The sequence below is a fragment of the Schistocerca cancellata genome, chromosome 3 (assembly GCF_023864275.1).
Source record: "Schistocerca cancellata isolate TAMUIC-IGC-003103 chromosome 3, iqSchCanc2.1, whole genome shotgun sequence".
Lineage (NCBI taxonomy): Eukaryota > Metazoa > Arthropoda > Insecta > Orthoptera > Acrididae > Schistocerca > Schistocerca cancellata.
This window is the reverse complement of record NC_064628.1, coordinates 558,359,957-558,382,350: the sequence shown is the minus strand read 5'-3', so window position 1 is coordinate 558,382,350 and position 22,394 is coordinate 558,359,957. Positions and strand designations below refer to the sequence as shown.

The window sequence follows — 22,394 nt, the reverse complement described above, 5'->3', positions numbered from 1 at the left end:
CAAACTCTGCTCTTCTCTGATGCGCCTCTCAAGCGTAGTGAACATATAATAAATGTAACTTGTTATAGTAATTTCTAGTTACAGCTGCTTTTCATAATCTAAAAACTTTCGTGCCTAGCATATCATTTACACTGATTTTTTTCTTTTCAGGTAAGGACATTCACAAGATTTTGTTGCCTGAGTGTGCTGTCAGCGTAAGTATCGATAGTGTTTATGAGCATCCCTCTGCATGTGTATCTGTCTCCACGTTCACGATATTTATGTGATCTGTAATCTGAAGCTGTAGATCTTGTGTTAGCAGGAAGGCTGGGGGTTCGTCCTTGAACTTAAATCAAACACGTATAATAAATGTAAACGTGGACTGTCCTTACGTGCCTCTATAATTCTGGAACCTATCCCTTCAGCTTCATAGAGATTGTATGGTATGGTATCCCTCTATCTCCCATCCATGATAATGGAAGGAAGGAAGACTAGAGTTTAACGTCCCGTCGACAACGACATCATTAGAAACGGAGCACAAGCTCTGATTATTGAAGGATAGCGACAGAAATCGGCAATTTCCTTTGAAGGGCGCTGTCCCAGCATTCGCCTTAAGCAGTTTAGGGAAATGACGGAAAACCGAAATCTGGCTGCGCAGACGGGGATCTGAACCGTCTCCTCACGAATGCAATTCTGGTGTCTGCGTCAGCAGATGGAAAAGTCCTCACTTGTCCACGTTGATATACAATACCATATATTCAAAAAGTGCAGAAAATTAATTCCATATATACTCAGATCCACGTAATACTATTTACTGAATGAGAAGGTAAAGTGGAAGTCAACTTATATCAACGGAAAACTTAATGAAGGACCGATATTGATCTTGCATATTTACACAAAGCCACGATCGGAATAAAAAACATAACGTGGCATACATGGATACAGAGTTAGATCTGAAAAAATCATATAAAATGGAATTATACCAATACATTGCAAGCAAGCAACGCTCTCACCAAAACTCCTGGAAGCTGCAGTTTAGAAATGCTTATCTCAAATAATTCACAAGATAAATTGTCTGAACTTTATAAAATTGTCAGTATGCAGCACAATGTATACAGTGTCTCACCGGCTCCGATTATAGGTGGGATGTATCCAGAAATTGCTGCCTGCCCATGCAGTTCTATTGAAACTCGGTACGAAGCCGCTGATTGGTTGAATTGGTTGACAAGGCTCTGCATTCAAATTACTGCTTGTAGAAATGCTGCATAACGAAAGATTAATCTTGTTAGGCCCTGTATGCGTGTTGTCTGTTCCGTCAAACATACCGACACCATTTCTGATACAGTACCCACATGCATGTAGCGCCTGTGTGATTTAAGGGAAATATAGAGCTCAGTCTCAAGTGGGCAGTGAACTCAATTCAATGGCGACAAGTGAATATTTGTGCCAGACGAGAATTCGAACCCGAATTTCCCGCTTTATGCGAGCGGTCGACTTAATGTTCGGCTATCCGGATACGTTTCCCTTCCAACCCAAATTCCGTATTTCTGTTAAATCAAAGATTAATCGTCATTTTGTCTGTTTTCCGTCTTTTCTACAGTTGCTTTAAATTCTTGGCGGTATGCGCCATCTTGTTTGTTGCCATACGCGATTTGCTTCTTTTATTTGAGAAGCATCATTTAGATCACAAAATGGAAAGTGCAAGTGATATATGCGATGTGAAAAATGTGGGTGAAAGAACGCCAGAAATCGTCCTGCTGGAGCATGGAAACTAACGGATACATCTCCAGGACCACAAGCATGAGTTAACAGCGCTGGAAATCGCCACTGATGGTGCTTCCCAAATTAAAAAAGCTAAACGCGTATGGCAACAAACAAATTGCCTCCAATTAGTTGCTTAGACGGTACATACCTCCACAAAGATTAATCTTCCTTAACGGTTGATAGTATGGACTCTTTGCGTCAAGCAAGTGACTCAAAACTCGCGCATTGATATAAAATATAAAAGACATTTGTTACAAATGGCTTTCAAATTGCTGTAAGAACAAGAGTCGCACTTGACGCTGACCTTGGGAGCAAATTCTCGTTCCCCACGAAGTATCGAATAATGGATCCTAGAAGCTAACTAACCCCGCCATCAGGCCCAGAGGACCACACGATACCAGCCAGCCGCCGTGTCATCCTCGGCCAATGGTGTCATGCTGATGTGGTATGGAGGGGTATGGGGTCAGTCAACCTCTCTCTCGGCCGTTGTTGGGTTTCAGACTTCTCATTCAGGTAGGTCCTCCAATGGCATATGACGATGAGACAGCCCCCTTCTAGTCTTCTCAGCAAGGAAAAACCTTCACAGTACCAAGAAAAAACCCGGGTCCCCACTGCAGTCAGGTGATCAACATAGCTGCTTCGGCCAGCACGGAAAATTTTGAAAGAGTTCGCGAGTGCGTTTCCCGTGGGTGAGCGTGGATTTCAGCGTAGTCTTTCGGTTTCTCGGCAACTGTGACGGGTATATGAGCACGCAAGGACTCGGTAGGCAGGGTCTTGATATCAGATACTGAATCCAGTAGCTAGCCGGAGATGGTGTCCAATGACAGAAGCGGATTTGGTGAGATGCAATGGAAACCAACAAATTACATTTGTTGACATGCAAATTTCAGTGTGGTGATTTCGTGTGACTTTTTCCCTACTGACTTCAAACTATATTCCTGTCTTCTCTTTGTAGGAATTATCGGCGGAAATTTTCAGAAGGTAAATGGAAGAGAGATATGCAATGTTAGTGCTGTACAGATCCAGTCCAGTGAATGCATCCCGTAATCTTTCTGAGAGTAAAACTTTTCTTAGGTGAATGTCTACGAATGTTAAGCATTTCGAAAGAAGCATATTTTTTCGCCATCAGCTATACAATTGTATATTTATCTCAAGCAGTTTCAGTGATAATTCTCTTCACAGGAGAGAAGTGCAAGGTACAAAAGAAAGACAAATGTAAAACATATACACTCAACATAAAGACTAGGGGCAATTGAAAAACCTTTTTAAAACCGTAGTACTGTGCATCAATGGATGAAAATTATATTTTCGTCAAATCCGACACAACCAAATGTAGAACATACGAAACTATCGTAAGAGTCTGTCTGGACATAACCCACATTAACGTGCTGTACATTAGTACAATTGCAGCACTGTATACTTGGTGAGGCCTACGTACTTAATAACTAACACATTATAATTTTCAAAAGTACAAGTATTATGTGATCTTCAAAGACATCATTTAATACAAAGTGTGACTATCTAAAAGGCTATAAATGTTCTTTGATCTAGTCAAAGATTACAGTAACAAAAATACATTAATGACATGGAGTCCATTCTCTGAAAAACAACGTGGTAGATAACCTGATATAATGTGGTATGTCGATCTCAGTATTGCAGGAATTAAATAGGAAGTATTTAACTGAACTACACGCTGTAAAGGGAGTCAGTCTAGCAGATCGAAACGGATTAGGACTTTTGAAACATATGATAAATTGCAGATGAGCTTACTACTGTACGTAAATTGACAGAAGGAATAAAAGTATGAAAAACACTGAATAGAGGCGTAGAAAACATCTATTTGTAATTAAGAATTAATTCTGTTGAGCCTTAAAATTAGCCATCATACCAGGGAATACGTCGGTCTACCTCTTACGAGTATTAATTTACACATGAGACAGTAGGGCAGCAAAGGCACTCAAAAACAATATAAATGTAATCACAAAGAATGTAAATCTTAGACATTGCAACGTAACGTCGAACTAAGAACCTGAAGTAACAATTTCCGTAAAGTCCTAAAACCAGATGACATAAACGTAACACTTAGACTTCAGGTGACGGATAACACGAAACCTAGACCTCGGGTAACGGGTGATGTAAATCACAAGTAAAGTACTACACTGATGAGCCAAAAGATTGTGACCACTTGCTTAATAGCTTGTTTCTCCGTCTTCAAAACGAAATCGTCACTGATTCTGCGTATCAGAGACACGACAGTTTGTTGGCAGATTTGTGGAGGTATGTGGCATTCGATATCTATGCACAGGTCATGTAATTCGCGTAAATAACTGGCCACTAATTTGCGTACGCGGTGATGGCGGCCGATAACAATTCAGATGTTTGCCACAGGATTTATATCAGGCGAATTTGGTCACCGGTACATCAACATACGTTCACTATAATGCTCCTCAATTAACTGTAGCACGGTTCCGGCCATTATGCTGCTGAAAGATGACCTCACCGTCGGGGAAGACATCAAGCATGAAGGGATGCAGGTGGTTGGCAGCTGTCAGCATGTCTCCGACTACTACCACAGGTCTCACGGAAGGGCAGGAGAATGTCTCCCAAAGCATAACACTGCTCGCACCGGCCTGCGTCCATAGGTGTTTATGGAAACGACCATCGATCTAGTGTAGCAAAAATGTGGTCAACCCGAAGAGCCGACACCTTTCCATTGATCAACGGTTGAATCCCGATGGTCCCGTGTCTACTTCAATCGTAATTGACGTTGTCATTGGGTCATGAACATGGTGGTTGCTGATGAATCCCTTTTTCAACAATGTGCGATGAACAGTGTGCTGCCGGCCGGAGTGGCCGTACGGTTCTAGGCGCTTCAGTCTAGAACCGCGCGACAGCTACGGTCGCAGATTCGAATCCTGCCTCGGGCATGGATGTGTGTGATGTCCTTAGGTTAGTTAGGTCTAAGTAGTTCTAAGTTCTAGGGGACTGATGACCTCTGATGTTAAGTCCCATAGTGCTCAGGACCATTTTTTGAACAGTGTGCTCCGAAACACTTGTGTGTCCACCAACATTGTGCTGTTTCAGCAGAGGTGCCACAGATCACCATCTATCCTTCTGTACAGAGCAGACAAGCCTCTGAGCCCCAAGTTCTGTGAAGCGTCGTGGACGGCTAACCATTTAACGCCTTGTGACATTTCACTGTGCTTCCATCTCTTTCCGTAGATGCTCACGACAGTAAAACGTGAACATTCGACCAGCTTCGTCGTTTTCGAGGCACTCGTTCACAGGCTCCGAGTAATAATAATCTGCCCTCTGTCAAAGTCGCTTATCTCAATGGATTTCCCCATTTGTGGTCCATATCTTCGCTAGAGTGATCCCCCGTCCGTGTCTGCACGGCTTACATACTCTTGTTACCGCGTCACTTGACTGCAAAGCCACCAGAGGTCATCCAAAGTCGCGGTGGACAGAGGTCATGGTGTTTGGCTTATCTGTGTTTACCCTGACTCTTGTGTGTGGAATTTACACCTTACGTGCTTGTCTACATAAACCCTAGACCTCGGCCGACGGTTGATACGACGAAATCATGGCGTTAAATATGTAATACCTAGACCTCATGTGAGGGCTGATAGCGAATGACCATTACCTTGAATAAATGCCTCTAAAGACGAGGGCCTTAATTGACAAGTTTCGTCAGACTATGTGTTGAGGATTACTGTAGCTAGGTTGTGAAGCAACATATACTTTTATATTCTGGGAATAGTTAGCTACGTGGCTTTTAATTACTGGCTTTGGGATAGTGAGAAGTCCAACCGTGTCTCACAGGTCATAGCCAACTGGCGTCCCTTATTTAGGACGATTTTAAATTTGTAGCAGTGCACAGGATTAATCCTGATCCACAATAAAGATAGCAAGTAAATTTGAGGAGCGATAGGGCGCGTAAATTGTCCCGCACGTCACATATCCCGAAGAGTGTTTGGGTTCTGACGGCGGAGTCAGAGCACGTCACGCTCACTCTGAGGTCGGAAGCAAGGAACGTTTCACAAAGAATTGGGAAGAATTTTCTAGCCTCATGTTTTGTAGCGTATTACTACGAGAAGAGGTTGTCATACTCGACGCCAGACACAGTGATGTGAGATACGACAGAATGACGTGGCTGCCTTCCGGACAGAGAGAGCTGTGTGCAACAGGTGGAGGCGCGCGGGCGTTGCTCTTGACCCAGAAGGCGGCCTTACCTTGAGGCTGAGGCTGAGGCTAAGGCACACAATGCCCGCCCGCAGTGCCCACCCGACATCGCCCACAGCCAGTGTTTGCGCTGGCGGCCAGGCCCATATGCAGCCATCTGGCTCGTCCTCCCTTCCGTTCCTCTTATCTAGTAGGAAAACGCCTCGCAAGACAGACTGCTGCACCATCCCTGCCATATATAGGATACGAGGAAATAGGTGGAGGAGACATTGTTTCATCGTCGAATGCAACCTACCACAACAAGTGAGTGGCATTACGCTATTTTCCTTCTCCCGTTAGATGCCACGGTCAGAGCATGCAGTCTTTGCTCTAATGCACGATAAATTTATTTGTCTTGGTCGCAATATAAAGAAACAGTCAGATAACCGGTTTAAGTTGTTTAACAACCATCTTCAGATCTATGAAAAGTAGAGGAAAACGCTTAGCAGTAAGGGAAAATATACTGCCAAAAGTCTATAACATAAAAGTTTACGAGGAAGAGCCAATTGGAAACCTTAAAAGTGTAATTAAATATCGACATTTCGCGCCATTGTTCTGTAAGTTGGCAGTACTGTTACCAGATATGTAAGGAATGCGCTACAGGCGACAGCATACAACGAACAACCGAAATGCGTCAATAATACCAGTTTAAAATGTCTGCTCCGCTTGCTACTTGCACAAAGGTAAAAAAGTGTTCCGTCATATGTTTTCTGAATACTGAAGCCACGAAACCTGCCGAAATCGATTGAAGAATGAAAACTCGCCTTGTGAAGTTGTATAAAATAGCTGAAGATCTTAACATGACATCACAGCATTCACGAAGTGCTTAAGTTTCGGAAAGTGTCTGTAAGATGTGTGCCACTCCAGATCACTCCAGAACTGGAAGAGCGACGCTTTGAGATGCGGGAAAAACTTTTGCGGCACTTTGAAGTAGGCTTATTCTCGAGGTTCTTTACAGCAGACGAAACCTGCGTACACTACGACCAGCCTGAAACAAAGAGAGCAAGTTATTCCTCGTCACCAAAACCCAAGAAGTTACGGACGCAGCCATCTGCAGGAAAAGTTACCCTGACTCTCTTTTGGGATGAACGAGGCGGTTTCTTGGAATAGTGCATGACACGGGGGAACACCATCATCAGTGCGACATATTCAAATGTCTTAAAAAATCAGCATCGGCCTGCAATAAGATCAAAGTGACGTGGACTTCTGATCACAGGTATCATTTTTGCAACATTCCAATTCTCGGCCTCATATTGCCCGTGCAACACTTTCATCCATAGATGACCTGCACTTTGATACTCTCCCACATCTGCCGTACTGACCAGAAACCGGAGCGAGTGCTTACCACATGTTTGGACATTCAGAGAGGCGACGGGAGGAAATAAATCTCACTCCGACAAAGAGGTGAAGCAGGCGGTGCACGAGTGACTGCTCGCAGCACGACCAAAAGATATTATTTTTTTCAGAGGAATCCGTGCTCTTTCTCTGGGCTGGAGACATTGTGTTGAAGGACAGGAAGACTATGTCCAAAAATGGTACACTTAAGTTTCATTTTTGATGTATAAAAAATAAAAAGTATTTAATGTTTTCATTTGACTCCCCCTCGTAAAAAAACGGAGTTTCAAAATTAGCGCAAGATAATGTACCCTAGCTTTTAATGCAACTGGTATGATAAAGCACGTTGTGCGACGTAGCCGGTAAGGGCGTCTTACAAACAATAAATTCTCAAGAATTTAACAGCTTGATAGACAGTTACTCAAACTTGATGATGATGATGATGTTTGGTTTGTGGGGCGCTCAACTGCGCGGTTATCAGCGCCCGACCAAATTCCCAACCTTTGCTCAGCCCAGTCTCGCCATTTTCATGAATGATGATGAAATGATGAGGACAACACAAACACCCAGTCATCTCGAGGCTACTCAGACTTAGTCGGTCGACCCGTCCTGTGCGTATTTAGGTGACTTCTAAGATTGTGTCGCCATATAGGAAAAGCACAAAATAATTGTTTCGTCCATTAAGGACAATGAGGACTGCGACTGATAAGTACAAATAAGATTTCTCCATCAGTCACTTGTTTATTATGCCACAATGCTTGTCGATGATTCGCATCATTACTTTCAAGTGGAGAACTATTTAGTTACATTTTTGGTATTAGTGGAGAGTAAAGACGACTTTCCACAGCAGAAACCCAAGTGGAAATCCGGTTGTGTTTCGTCTTTCACTGGTGATAATTTTTTATTTCCCTCTGAAACAACACTACTAAAGTTAAAGACCAGAAATTATGCAACTGTAGCGTGTACTCACAGGTAAAGTAAAACGAAACAGATGCTGCACGCTGCTGTTCGCCGTATGCGGTACATATTTATTTCTAGTTTGCTTGGAAAGTACATGTTACTCCTTTTGTGCCCGCCTACTAGACATAGGAGACAGTAAATACCGGCACCCGGATTGATGCCGTGTTCTTAGACTTTCGGAAGGTTCAAATGGCTCTGAGCACTATGGGACTTATTAACATCTGAGGTCATCAGTCCCATAGAGCTTAGAACTACTTAAACCTAACTAACCCAAGGACATCATACACATCCATGCCCGAGGCAGGATTCGAACCTGCTACCGTAGCGGTCACGCGGTTCCAGATCGAAGCACCTAGAACCGCTCGGTCCCTCCGGCCGGCCTTTCGGAAGGCGTTTGAAACAGTCCCACACTGTCACCTACTGAATAAAATACGAACGAACGGAATATCAGACCAGCTTTGCAAGTGTCATTCCTGGGAAACAGAATGCAATATATATTTATTAATGGATAAAAATTTCCAGATGTAAAATAGATCCGAGCGTTCCTCAGGCGAGTGTTGTAAGAACATGCTGCTCACAATATACAGAGTGAAGATTAACAAACTACAGGAATGGATTTCTGACTAGAAATGGTGGGAAAATGTCCTATAAACATGTGTCCGGAAATGCATCGTTGCCACAGAAGCTGGTACTGACGAATGAAAGCTGACCATGTGCTTTGTTTTCCTTATGTGTAGCAGGTTGTGTGATTGGCGCAAAGTACTGTAAGCAGAATGGTCCGGTATTCACTTCGGGAACAAGCCTAGATGGAGTCTGTACAGCCAAGCAGATGAAAATGATGGAGTGGCAGCACGAATTTACCAAAAAAATACCCTCACAGACACCAATCACATCATGCAACATTTCAAGCCTATTTTGGGCGTTTGTGTGCTTTCAGAGAGACGAACGTGCAGAGTGACGACGGACTTTGCGCACACCAGATCATCAGATTTGGAGGACAGGGGTCTGCCCCTTGATGATGATGATGTTTGGTTTGTGGGGCGCTCAACTGCGTGGTTATCAGCGCCCGTACAATTACCCAGTCTTTGCTCAGTCCAATTTCGCCACTTTCCTGGATGATGATGAAATGATGAGGACAACACAAACACCCAGTCATCTCGAGGCAGGTGAAAATCCCTGACCCCGCCGGGAATCGAACCCGGGACCCCGTGCTCGGGAAGCGAGAACGCTACCGCGAGACCACGAGCGGCGGACGGTCTGCCCCTTGACCCCTCTGCTCAGCCGTACACATACGCCATCTCAGCTTGTTCCCGACATGAATACCGGACCATTCTGCTGCTTACAGTATGCCGCGTCAATCACACAGCCTGCAACACACAAGAGACGGCACGTGGTCAGAGGAACTTTCTCATCCGTCAGTACCATCAACCGTGGGAACGATGCATTTCCGGACACATGTTCATAGGACCTTCTATCGTCCATTTCCAGTCACGAACCCGTCCCTGCAGTTGGTCGGTTTTATTGGTGTTCACCCTGTACATAAATCACCAGTGGATGGCATCAGAAGCTCTACTGAAGCTGTTTGCAGACGATGCAGTCGTAAATGCAGAAGTTACAGTGCTAGAAAATTGTAGAGAAAAACAGGAAGACCTGCAGCAGATCGATGCTTGGTGCAGGGATTGGCAGTTGACGCTCAGCGTAACCAAATGTAACGTATAGCGCACGAATACATGGAAATACACGACTGCACGATTGATTTAACGCTCATGGGAAGCAGCCACATCCATAAAGAATGTGACATTATGTGTCAGAGTGTTTTAAAGTGGAGCTACCACGTGAATCTAATTGTAAGAATCGCAAATGCCACACAGATTCATTGAAAGAATTGCGACAAATCGTGTAAAGTATAAATGTAGCTACAGAAGAGTGTATTTTCGAACATTATTACTGATCTCCCTCCATTGCGTTGATCTTAGGATAACACATCACTGAAGACATTATCTTCGTAGAAACGTTACGGAAAAATGCATCTCGTTTATTGCTTTGACATTAACCTAATCGTCGACCAATGCTTATTATTGATTGTCTGCAGAAATGCAGTAAGGGACGTGGCGGACACGTTGCACTGAAAATTTCAAATTCTCTTAGCCATGGTGTTTATTGGTTAGAGCTACCTTGAACGTTTCCATTATACATCATTTTCAAAGGCATAAGCGTATGTCTGATATGAATGTAGAAAATGAGAGTACTGGTAGGGTGGGTCATAACAAGCATATTTCACATGGCAGCCCATGTCCGCATCCCTTAGCATACGGCGCTAGGCGTCGTTAAACAGCGTCGCGCGCCGACAAAAGGATAGGCACACTACACGTCATCCTAGCCGTCACGACAGCAGGTCTGCAGGACAACGTTTTCAATGTATTTGTGGCATCGAGGGAAATGAGAAGTCGGGGTGAAGTTTGATAAACTTTATTTGAAAAGAATTACGAAAAGTGCTCGAAATGACGCCCCTGCTTGAATACATGACAAGCAAATGCGCTAGAATAACCATTGCACTCTTTCGGGCACTTCTGGCAAAGTGGAAATTTCATCGGAGGTTGCCATAATGCGCGATATCAGCTCTTCGTCAGTTTCAATGGGCTTTTCATAGACAACGGATTTCAGGTGGCCCCAGAAGAAAAAATCATTGGGCGTCAAGTCGGGACAACGTGGAGGTCAATCCACCGACCCAACACAAGCTACCCAGTTCTCAGCAAAGGTTTTATCCAAATGTATCCGCAATGGATGTGTGAAGTGGACAGGCACATCATGGTGTTAGTACCACATTCGCTGTCGCACGTTCAGTGGAACATATGCCGACAACTCTAGCAGAGTTTCTCGTAAAAAGTTAAGTAACTGTTTGCGTTCAGTCGCCGGGCGATCATGTATGGACCGACCAGATTATCTGTTGCCTACCAATGCTGCCTAAATGTTGACAGCGAAGCGATCTAGGTGACCACGAACAAAGAGCGGCGTCCGGATTTTCCTGTGCCCACACGTGTTGATTGTGGCTGTTGAACATACCCTCTCTTGACTCGGAACTGCGAGAAGGCAGAGGCTAGGAGTAATATATTCTTAAAAAGTGAGATTTAGAAAAGAAGTGAGTTCTCTGCATCTTGTGTATTGTAGCCAACAAGGCGATGATGTGTATGTTTACATGTAGCCGTCCTTGTCATCTCGAAGGTAGCAAACAGTTTCTCTGTCTTTGTCTCTTAACATCCACCTGCTTCTCGAGGAAGCTATCGTTCCGTCATTTCCTGATTACGTGTACGTGTTTCTTAATATCCATAACGTAAAGTCCAACAAGGTCAACGTGAAAGATGTTTAGTTCATTCGAAAATAATTTATGTCCCAGGATATTCGGCCGATGGCTAATCTCCATATTATTACACCACACAGCGATTTATTGATAGCCTTGAGCCGTCTAGCTCTTAAACTCTGCGCTTCAAAGCACCTACATTACAAACGGTATAAAATCATCGGCTTGTAATTGTTCTGAAATAAAATTGTTTATAGAGCTGTCATCGGTTATTGGTTTATTCAAATTGTATTCCTATAAACATTTCCGACATTATGCCAGTTTGATAGCTATTTTACCAAAACGATAACAGGCATTTTATTAGACGTGAATAAGTAATTGATACCATACACGTCGAAAGGAAGAGAGACTTTATCTCATATTTTAGTGTGTCGACGAATGATAATGGGACCGTATTGCAGCTGTATAATTACAGCTAATGATTATTCAGAACTTAATGAACAGAGAATTTTGCAAGCTAGCCGCAGAGGGATAATGTGGCTTTCTGCTCTAGCACATGGCGGTCGCTTTCTGCATGACGTCATCTGCAGGTGGGCGAAATATTGGAAGAATATATGACTCATTATCCATGATGTATGAGACCAAGTTATTCGTAGGTGTTGGATCGCTGGTTCCTACATTGTTATTCTGCAGAACTTCTGATGTTTGACAGCAGGTGCGTCATGTACCCGAACACTCTCGCTCTATTCACTCTAAGACACATTGTTGGAGTACATCTATAGTGTCTCCCTCGTGCTCTTTACAAGTGATGTGCGTCGGAGAAAGCAATACTTTTTGTGTATCGGAGCGTGGAGTCTTCGGAATATCCAGAGGACGACTAATCGCGAAGTACGGCACCTTTCTGTATAGAAACTCTGAGTGATGATACGAGCAATATGGATAAACCAATATACGTAATTCAACAACAACGATCTACTACCCTCGATGTAACGGAGAAATAGTACTCCTTACACATCGCTTGTTCTCTGAAACTTACGAAGCTGAAAGCGAATTTTCCACCAGAGGCATTCTCTTGCTGTAAAGCGACGCCTAGATTGTTAATAATAACTCGAAATATTTCATACTGACTCTCTGTAGATAGGTTTGAAGATTGTGCAATAGAATGTGCAGTGCTAGCATTTCTCAAAGGTTAAACCAACGTACGCGCTCGACACATACACTAACGGAAAAAAATCCCAACACTAAAAAATAATAAATGAAGAGTAATGAAACTTCCGGAATACAATTGTCTCAGTAACATATTTAAGTGATCAACATTAAAAGATCACAGATTAAGATAAGCGCGAGATAAACCATTGGAAATGTGAAATGCTGGAACATTAATAATCTGCGTAACCGCCAGAATGTTGAATGCAAGCATGCAAACATGCGTGCATCGTGTTGTACAGGTGCCGGATGTCAGTTTGTGGGATGGAGTTACATGCCCGTTGCAGTTGGTCGTCAATACAGGGACGGTTAATGCTAGTTGTGGATGACGCTGGAGTTGTCGTCCTGTGTCCCATATGTGCTCAATTGGAGACAGTTTAGTTGATCGAGCAGGCCAAGGCATCACGTCGACACTGTATAGAGAATAGTGGGCCACAACAGCTGTTATGCGGGCGAGCGTTATCCTGTTAGAAAACACCTCATGGAATGCTGCTCATTAATGGCAGCACAGCAGGTTCAATCACGAGATTGACGTACAAACTTCTAACCACTGCTGCCAGCAATCATGTACAGTGGCACATTTCTTCCAATTTTTTCTGAAATTTAGCAGTAGGAACATCCAGTTCTCGTAGCTCACGACCGTTACATCGTGTATTTAAAGCAGATCTGTTTTGTTCCGTCATAGTAACCCTACAAGCGCCACTCTTATGCGACTGTCGTGAAATTTCAATAGACATCATTAATCAGATATAGTAACATCACTACCAACTTTTATTTCTGTCGCGCAATTCCTTCTTGGTGTTGCGATTATTTTTCTGTCAGTGTAGATTGATCGCACCTCCTCCTCACCCGCTCAGTGTCTACCTTTTCCTCCCTCTGTCTGTCCACCTCGTCCTCCCAACACTGTCTATCTCATCCTCTCTAACTTCTCTCTCTATCTCATATCCTCGTCCCTCTCTCTTTCCTCCACATCCCTCTCTGATCATATCTTCCTCTCTCTCCCTCCGAATATATCCTCCTCCGTCTCTCTCTTCTCATATCCATCTCTCCCTCTGCCTTTCCCACCTGCCCACTATCCCTCTACATTTTCCGTCTGCCTCATACATCTTCCACTCCTCCCCTCTTTGTCCATCTCCTCTTCCATGCATCTCAATCTGTCCTCAGTCTTACTCATTTGCAGACATAGCCCCTGCAATGTGGTTCAGTAAGGGAGGGCGATACTACTCCCACAGCACACCTGTCCCTGCAGCAGCCTTCATCTCATGGCCTGGAAAACAATTTATTGCCCCTGACATGTAGGATGGCCTGCAAAGCTGGTTGATTTGGCAGGCCACTGCCATTTCCATACAACATACCTGTCATGCAGGGCAGCCTATAAGCCAGGGACTGGCTTATAAGCTTATAGTACTTTTTGCCTATATCTCCACTCATATTGGAAATATGAAGTTATAAACCAAATAGTGCTGATACTTGTGAGGACTGCTGTATCTATGTCAAATTTGGTTCTCACTGATTCAGTCATCTGGGAGGAGATTCCAGACATACACACATACACTCTGCTCTGCAGACATAACAGATATTGACAGATCTTACGAAATTATATTCTTATTGAACAATCTGCTTAAACTGTATAATCTCTGGCGATACTGTATATCTTTGTCAACTCAGTTTAGTAGTCTAAACTGTTTATTTTGTGCAATTTGTTGTGTTAGAGGGAAGTGGTTTCAATACCAGGGGAATGTATGTTCATTTGAGAATTCTTGGAAGTATATAGGGCTTTTCCAGTGTTATGGGATGTTAAATGAAACAAATATATCAACTGAAAAAGAAAATGGAGCAAGACGATCATTTGTTGCAGGAATGTACACAGAACCAAATAACCTTCAATCAGTAGAGAGCTAGTTCATTGCAGACAAATTGTAGGAAAGGGCTGAAAAGAATTACAAGTGCATCAAAAAGTGGACCTGATGCTGAGGAGCTAATGGGGCCAGTGCTTTGGTGCTTTGGTACCATGAACTTTTGGCAAGGTCCTGAAACTGTTCAGCGCAATTTAAATAAATATTTGTGTAGTTTTTATTTTTAAAATTGGATCCAAATAATTATGTATTGCACAGAAATAATCACAATTATAAGTAGAACCATTTGAAAAAAGCAATTCTCTTCTTCTTTTCAGTATTTTCCATATGTTGCTGTCTTTGCCAATTCTGTGAAGAACCTCCACCTTCTGCACTCAATCAGTTCGCCTACTTTTCAATGGTCTCCTTTGGCACCACATCTCAAACACTGCGATTCTGTTCCTTAATGGTTTTACCACAGTCCATGATTCACTTTCACAGAATGCGGTGTACCAAATGAACATTCCCAGAAATTTCTTCCTCAGATTAAGGCCTATTTTTGACCCTAGTAGAATTGGCCAGGAATGCCCTCTTTGCTTGTGCTATTCTGCTTTTTATGTCTTCCTTGCCTCGTCTGTTACAGGTTATTTTGCATACAAGGCAGTAGAATTACTTTGCCCACTTCGTGATCACCAATTTTGATGTTGACTTTCTATTCTCTTATGCTTTACTTCCCATTACTTTCGACTCTCTTCGGTTTTCTCTCAATCCAAATTCCATTGTCATTAGACTGTTCATTCCACTCAGCAAAGCCTGTAATTCTTCTTCACCCTCACCAAAGATGGCAATGTACATTCCCAGAAATTTCTTCCCCAGATTAAGGCCTATTTTTGACCCTAGTAGAATTGGCCAGGAATGCCCTCTTTGCTTGTGCTATTCTGCTTTTTATATCTTCCTTGCCTCGTCTGTTACAGGTTATTTTGCATACAAGGCAGTAGAATCCTATCATTGCTATCCTTTTGCATATAATTTTAATCTGTCTGTTAAATCTTTATTGCTGTCATTGCTTCTTCGATGTATAAATTGAGCAATAGGTGGCAAAGACTACATTCATGCCTTGCACTCTTTTTAACATGGGCACTTCGTTGGTGATCTTGAACTTCTGTTGTTCCTTTTTGATTTTCTACGTATTGTATATTACCCGTCTTTTCCTATAGCTAACTCTCATTTTTCTCAAAATGTCGAACATCTTGCACCGTTTTACATAGTCAAACACTTCCCCAAGTTGATGAATCCTACGAACGTGTTCTGCTTTTACTTCAGTCTTGCTTCCATTATCAAGTGCAACGTGAGGACAGCCTCTCTCGTGCCTTTATCTTTCCTGATTCAAAGCGATCTTCATCTTATAGGTCCTCGACTTTGTTTTCCATTTTTCTGTATATTATTCTTGATTGCAACTTGAATGCATGAGCTGTTAAGTTTATTGTGCGATAATTCTCACACTTGTCGGCTCTTGCATCTTCGGAATTGTGTGGATGATGTTTTTTCCGAAAGTCTGCTGGTATATCATCAATCTCTTAGATTCGACACACAAATTTGAACAGTCGTTTGGCTGCCACTTCCCCCAACGATTTTAGAAATTCCAGTGGAATGTTATCTATCCCTTCTGCTTTACTCGATCTCAAGTCCGCCAAAGCTCTTTTATTCTACCTTTGATACTGGATCCCCCATCTCTTCTACACTGACTCCAACTTATTCTTCTATCACGTCATCAGACAATTCGGCCTCTCATAGAGGCCTTCGATGTACTCTTTCCACCTATCTACCTTCCCAAATTATATCTGAATGACATCTATAGGATGACACGGTTGCTGGCCAGTACTGAATGAGACGTCAGAGCCAGTGGACGGAAGTAGCTTAAGTTATGTCCCACGACCTCTAATGGAAATGAGTTACAACGATCGAGATGAAATTGATAATTGGTCAGGAATTTACATATAGGAAACGTTAGGGATAATGTGACCATCTGCTCTGCGGCAAGACAGGTGTTTTTGGCATTCGCAGTTTCCCTGCCACGCCCGCACAGCGGTGACGAATCTGTTTACAAGTCGCTGCCCCTGGCGCCTGTTTTCGCGCGCTCCCTCCTCCAGGTCTGGCCGCTGTCTGGGGGAGTGAAACCTCCCGGATTTCCTGGTTCCGTGTTCGGGAACGCAATGCCTTTGAACAGGTTTATTTCTCCGCCTCCTCCTCCGCCCCCTCCCCCACCTCCTCACCCCTCCCCGCCCATTCCTTACGTCTCAGGAAGAGTATCTAGTCCGGCTGAGCAAACGGGTCCCACCAAAGTCCAGTGCTCTGCGTTCAGTCGGCGTCGGTCGAGTGATAAGCTGCGTTCGAATGGTCGATCACTCTTCGATTCACTTGCGGTGTAGCGGTTTTCAGATGCTAATCATTTTCTGGTGTTCCATTTAGCGAGTATTGACAAGTATCGAAATCGTTTCCGTTTTTATGTGTGAGTTTTTAAGTTGCTTTGCGAGGAAAGTAAGTGTTTGTGATTCCGGAGCCTCCTCCAGAGTGTGAGTATGTTTTCTGTTTGTCTAACTTAGATAAGATTGAAGATAATTAGTTATTATTCTCCACTGTGTGACTACATCTGTCTTTAAAGAGTTAATTAAAGTGCCTGGTTTCTCACTTAAAATGCATTCTGCATCAAAATCTGCTCCACAGTTATTAGTCAGAGGCAGGGATTCTTTTAAGCTGGTAGGAATATAGCAACAAAAAACGTACATAGGCAGAAAGTATTAACTACCTCCGAATGAAATGTTTGAAAACTGTTTTCCCTCTGTGGTGACAGAAGTCAGCTTTCCGCAGCTTTCGTCAGTGTGTTTGCAGCCTGGTCACACTTCTTATTACTGCAGTACCCCATCTGCATATCTGGCCAAAATCAGTGATATTTGGCACAGTCCTGCAGGTCTTTTTCTCCTTTCTGTGTGTATTGAGAACCCTCATTCGGCTGTTCTGTCTGTACTTAACATCGAGTAACATTTCAGTAGATTCCAGAATGAGATTTTCATTCTACGGCAGAATGTTCCCCGTCCGGAAACTTCATGGCAGGATAAAACTATGTGCCAGACTGGCACTTAAGCCCCGTACTGTAGTCTATCGCGTCGAATGTACTTGCGAACTGAGCTATCCAGGCACGACTTAAGACACCACTTCACAACTTTAATTGTGTTATCGACTCCCTCCTGCTTTCCAGACTTCAGGAGTTTTAGGCAAAAAAGATATGTAGGAGGTCTTCTGTGAAGTTTGAAATGTTCAAAAGTGTGTGAAATCTTATGGTACTTAACTGCTAAGGTCATCAGTCACTAAACTTACACACTACTTAACCTAAATTATCCTAAGGACAAACACATCCACCCATTCCCGAGGGAGGACTCGAACCTCCGCCGGGATCAGCCGCACAGTCCATGACTTCAGCGCCCAAGACCGCTCGGCTAATCCCGCGCGGCTCTGTGAAGTCTGGATAGCAGTAATCTATACTCGTAAGTTGTGGAAAGTGGCTGGTTGCTGTCTTTCTTCCAGTAATTATTTGATTTTGCCTCTTACACAGATGATGTGAAAACCATGCACCTTTCGATTCTTTCTGAGCTAGTGGTAATTGGCATTTGTTGCTAAACATAAAATGCCTCATGAACTTAACATGAGCTTCAAATGCAACTGAAAACAAAAGTTGAAGCGCTTGCCTGCTTACTTCAGTATCAGATTATACGGTATCTGGTCCCAAAAAACAAATACTAACCCCATTACGGCCGGCCGGTGTGGCCGTGCGGTTAAAGGCGCTTCAGTCTGGAACCGCGTGACCGCTACGGTCGCAGGTTCGAATCCTGCCTCGGGCATGGATGTGTGTGATGTCCTTAGGTTTAATTAGTTCTAAGTTCTAGGCGACTGATGACCTCAGAAGTTGAGTCGCATAGTGCTCAGAGCCATTTAACCCCATTACGCTGAATTTTCGGTAGTGTCAGTGCACAAGCATGGACATCACATGTCTCTTGACCCAATGACTCTAACTCCCTTAACTTTTTCTTATCTTTTTCGTTGAAGTCGCGACCGATGGAAAAAAGTAGGTAAATTGTTTACTATTTCCAAAGCAATTATTAATATATATGTGGGCTACTGAGAGAGAAGACGGTCAGTGCCTTGACGGAAAAACGACCCTGGTAACTTCTGGAAGTAACGTTTGCGGTGACGCCATACTTTGGGTGGCGATTAGAGCCGGTGACGACGTTGGCTGAGCGCCAGCTGCCATATGTGGAGCACAGCTGAAGGCCCCTGGGGAAGTGCGAATGAAATAACAGGCCTGCAAGGCAAGGCGCGGTGCGACGTTTCGGCTGCGTTGGTGTCCTCAGCGGCCGGGGCCGCGATTGTAATTCAAGGTGGCGGCCGACGAGCGGCGGTGTGCTGTCGCAGTTATAGAAGGGGAAGCCCGTGGCACAGAGTGGCCTGTTCGCCGCCCTCCTCCCGGCTAGCCACCACGCCTCCCCAGGGCAGTAAACCAACTCTTCTGAGACAACCACAACTGAGCGAGATTACGTACATTCTCTGATCAAAAAAAGTACAGACTCGTTCTAGTGGACGTTAAGATGGGAATATGTCCATGCTTCGCCTTTATGACGGGTTGAACTCTGCTGAGGGCACTTTCAGTGAGGTGTCTGAACGTCTATGGTCGGATCCCAGAGCCGGAGCCAGAGAAGATGGTGATGCTCGACGCTGGGGCTCGGAGCGAAGTCGAAGTTCTAACGCATCCCAAAGGTGTTCCATTGGGATCAGGTCAGGACTCTGGTCATGTCTTTCCGTTTCAGGGAAACCACTCTCATAAATGCTGCTTTATGACAGGGTACATTATCCTGCTGATACAGTAATCATCTCCGAACCGTTCTTCTACTGTACGTAGTACCCAGTGCTGTGGCATCTGTTAATATCCCTCCGCATTTTGCGTTTCCTTAAACGCAGTAAGAGAACCACACCCCAAGCACGAAAAACACCCCTACCCGGTAACACCTCCTATGTACTACATCCTTGGCACTACATATGATGGAAGGTAACGATCTTCAGGCATTCGGCAATCGAAACGCTTCCGTCCGATTGCCACGGACTATAGCGTGTTTCATCGCTCCAAACTACTCGTTTCTAGACAGCCACTATCAAGTTCAAATGGTTGAAATGGCTCAAAGCACTATGGGACTTAACATCTGAGGTCATCAGTCCTCTAGGTTTAGAACTATTTAAACCTAACTAACCTAAGGACATCACACACATCCATGCCCGAGGCAGGATTCTAACCTGTGACCGTAGCAGCAGCGCGGCTCCGGACTGAAGCACCTAGAACCGCTCGGTCACAGCGGCCGGCCACTATCAAGTGGCGTCGCTCTTTGCACCATCCGAAGCGTCACTTTGTGTAGACTGCAGAAATATGGGGCTTATGAGGAGCTGCTCAATCATTGTACCCCATTGTTTTCAACTCCCTACACACTGCCAGTGTGCTAGCTGGACAGCTGGAGGCACTTTAGAACTCATGTGTGACTCCTTACGCTCATTTCATCCAATTTCCTACAGACACCCTCCGCAGTGCTCGGCGGTAGCTGTCCGTCAGCACACGCGCTCTGCCTGATATCGGTGTGCTCGGGGTTGCCCTTCGCGGTTCTGCTTTACAACCACAACACCAGCAGTCGACTTGGACAGCTCCAGGACGGCTGAAATGTCGCTGATACATTTGTTAATCAGCTGACATTCAGTGACTAGGCTACATTTGAAGCTACTCAGCTCCCCTGACCGACACATCTGCTTTTACGTCGTTTTAAACTAGGTGGTATGTCTTTTGTGAGATACAGGGTGGATCAAAAAGAATCATCCGATTTCAAGAAATCAAAACTATTACGTTATTTGAGATATGTGGGTGAACAACGTACTGTGGAAAGAGCAAACTCTCGAGTTTTACATGGGTCCCGCTAGGAATCAGCAGTGTACGCCCACTTCAGTTCTAGTAAAGATGGTGTCGGGACAACAGAAAGCATTTTGTGTTCTACGTTTTGTGCAGTGCGGGTCAGTAATAAGCGTTCAGCGTCACTTTCGTACTAGGTGTGGTGTGGATACTCCTACAGGACAAAGCATTAGACGACAGCATGAACAGTTCCGAGAAACAGGTTGTTTGTCTAAAGACAAATCCGCGGGCCGTCCCCGAGTGTCTGACACAGACGTCAAACGCATCCGCTACAGTTTCACAAGGAGTTCGCAGAAATCCGTTCGCCGTGCAGCTCGACAGCTCAACATGCCCGCGATGTCCGCCTCGGGTGTGTTGCGTCGACGTTTACACGTGAAACCATACAAAATTCTGCTACTGCGAGCTCTTCGTGAACGTGACAAATAACGACGTGTGGAGTTCTGTAATTTCGTTCTCGGCAAGACGGCGGATGGCAGTTTTGTTCCACGATTAGTGTTCAGTGACGAGGCAACATTACATTTAAATGGAAAGGTGAACCTTCATAATGTGAGAATATGGGGTTCGGAACAACCACATGAATTTGTACAACATGAGAAGTACTCTCCAAAATTTAGTGTGTTTTGAGCAGTTTCACGGGAAAAGGTGCATGGTCCATGTTTCTTTGCTGAGAACACTGTTGCAAGAAGCACGTACCTCGACATTCTTGAGAACGTTCTTTTCCCACAATTGGAGACAAATTCGAACGACTTCATTTACCAACAGGATGGGGCACCGCCACATTGGTATCTGGAAGTGCGAGAATTTTTAAATCCAAGGAATAATGAACGATGGATTGGTCTCACTGGACCAAATGATTCGGCCTTACATTACTGGCCTCCAGGGTCACCGGACCTGACTGCATACGATTATTTCCTGTGGGGGCTTATGGAGGACGCTGTGTATGTGCCTCCATTACCAAGAAGAATGAATGAAATGAGACACCGCATAACAGAAAGTGTGGAAGCTTTAACTGGAGATACGCTCGCTGCAGCGTGGGAACAATTTGAATACCGCACTGCATCTCAAGGAGGCCATATTGAGAACCTATGAAAATGTGCGAAAAAAAAAACTTTTTGAGTTTCCCGTTCATTGTATATGTTTATTAGTTTCAGAAATATAGACCTGCCAAATCGGATTATTCTTCTTGGTACATCCTGTACAGTGCTCAACTCGACATTACGTAGGGTGTCCGGATACTTTTGATAAGACAGTGTATCAGTCAAAACAAGGAGTAACCATGCAGGGCACTCTAAACTGGTATGACTACATCATCTATAGGAAAGACGGATGCCAGGCCGGGAAACATTGGGCGGCCGCAGTGGCCGAGCGGTTCTAGGCGCTTCAGTCTGGAACCGCGCGATCTCTATGGTCGCAGGTTCGAATCCTGCCTTGGGCATGGATGTGTGTGATGTCCTTGGGTTAGTTAGGTTTAAGTAGTTCTAAGTTCTAGGGGACTGATGACCTCAGATGTTGAGTCCCATAGTGCTCAGAGCCATTTGAACCATTTTTGAACTGACGATCCTCCCGTCCGGCTGTAACAGTCTCCCTGTTCAAAGCTAGCACAGCCCGCCCAACAAGTCTAGGTATAGTTTCATAAATTTTCTTTCCTAGGTTTACAACTGGATGAGGTCTATGAGTCATAGTAGTATCATCTCCTCAGCGCACGTTCCTCCAACTGTTGGCAAAGATTATGTCCATAAACACTTGATAAGTAAAGCCACTAGGGAATTTAGAGAGGAGTCACCAGCCCGCCAGTGGC

The 22,394-nt window shown here is 44.2% G+C and overlaps 1 protein-coding gene across 2 annotated transcripts in view; it reads left to right on the top strand.

Annotated features, from left to right (window-relative positions):
- LOC126175404 (patched domain-containing protein 3) overlaps positions 1-22,394 on the top strand; it is a 410,507-nt gene that overhangs the window by 161,817 nt on the left and 226,296 nt on the right. The window contains exon 1 of one of the 2 annotated variants that reach the window (XM_049922198.1): positions 17,076-17,171. The exons of the other annotated variant lie outside the window; for it this stretch is intronic. The gene's annotated coding sequence lies outside the window, so the exon portion shown is untranslated. Of the gene's footprint in view, positions 1-17,075; positions 17,172-22,394 lie in introns of those variants that run through there. 2 annotated transcript variants of the gene reach the window in all.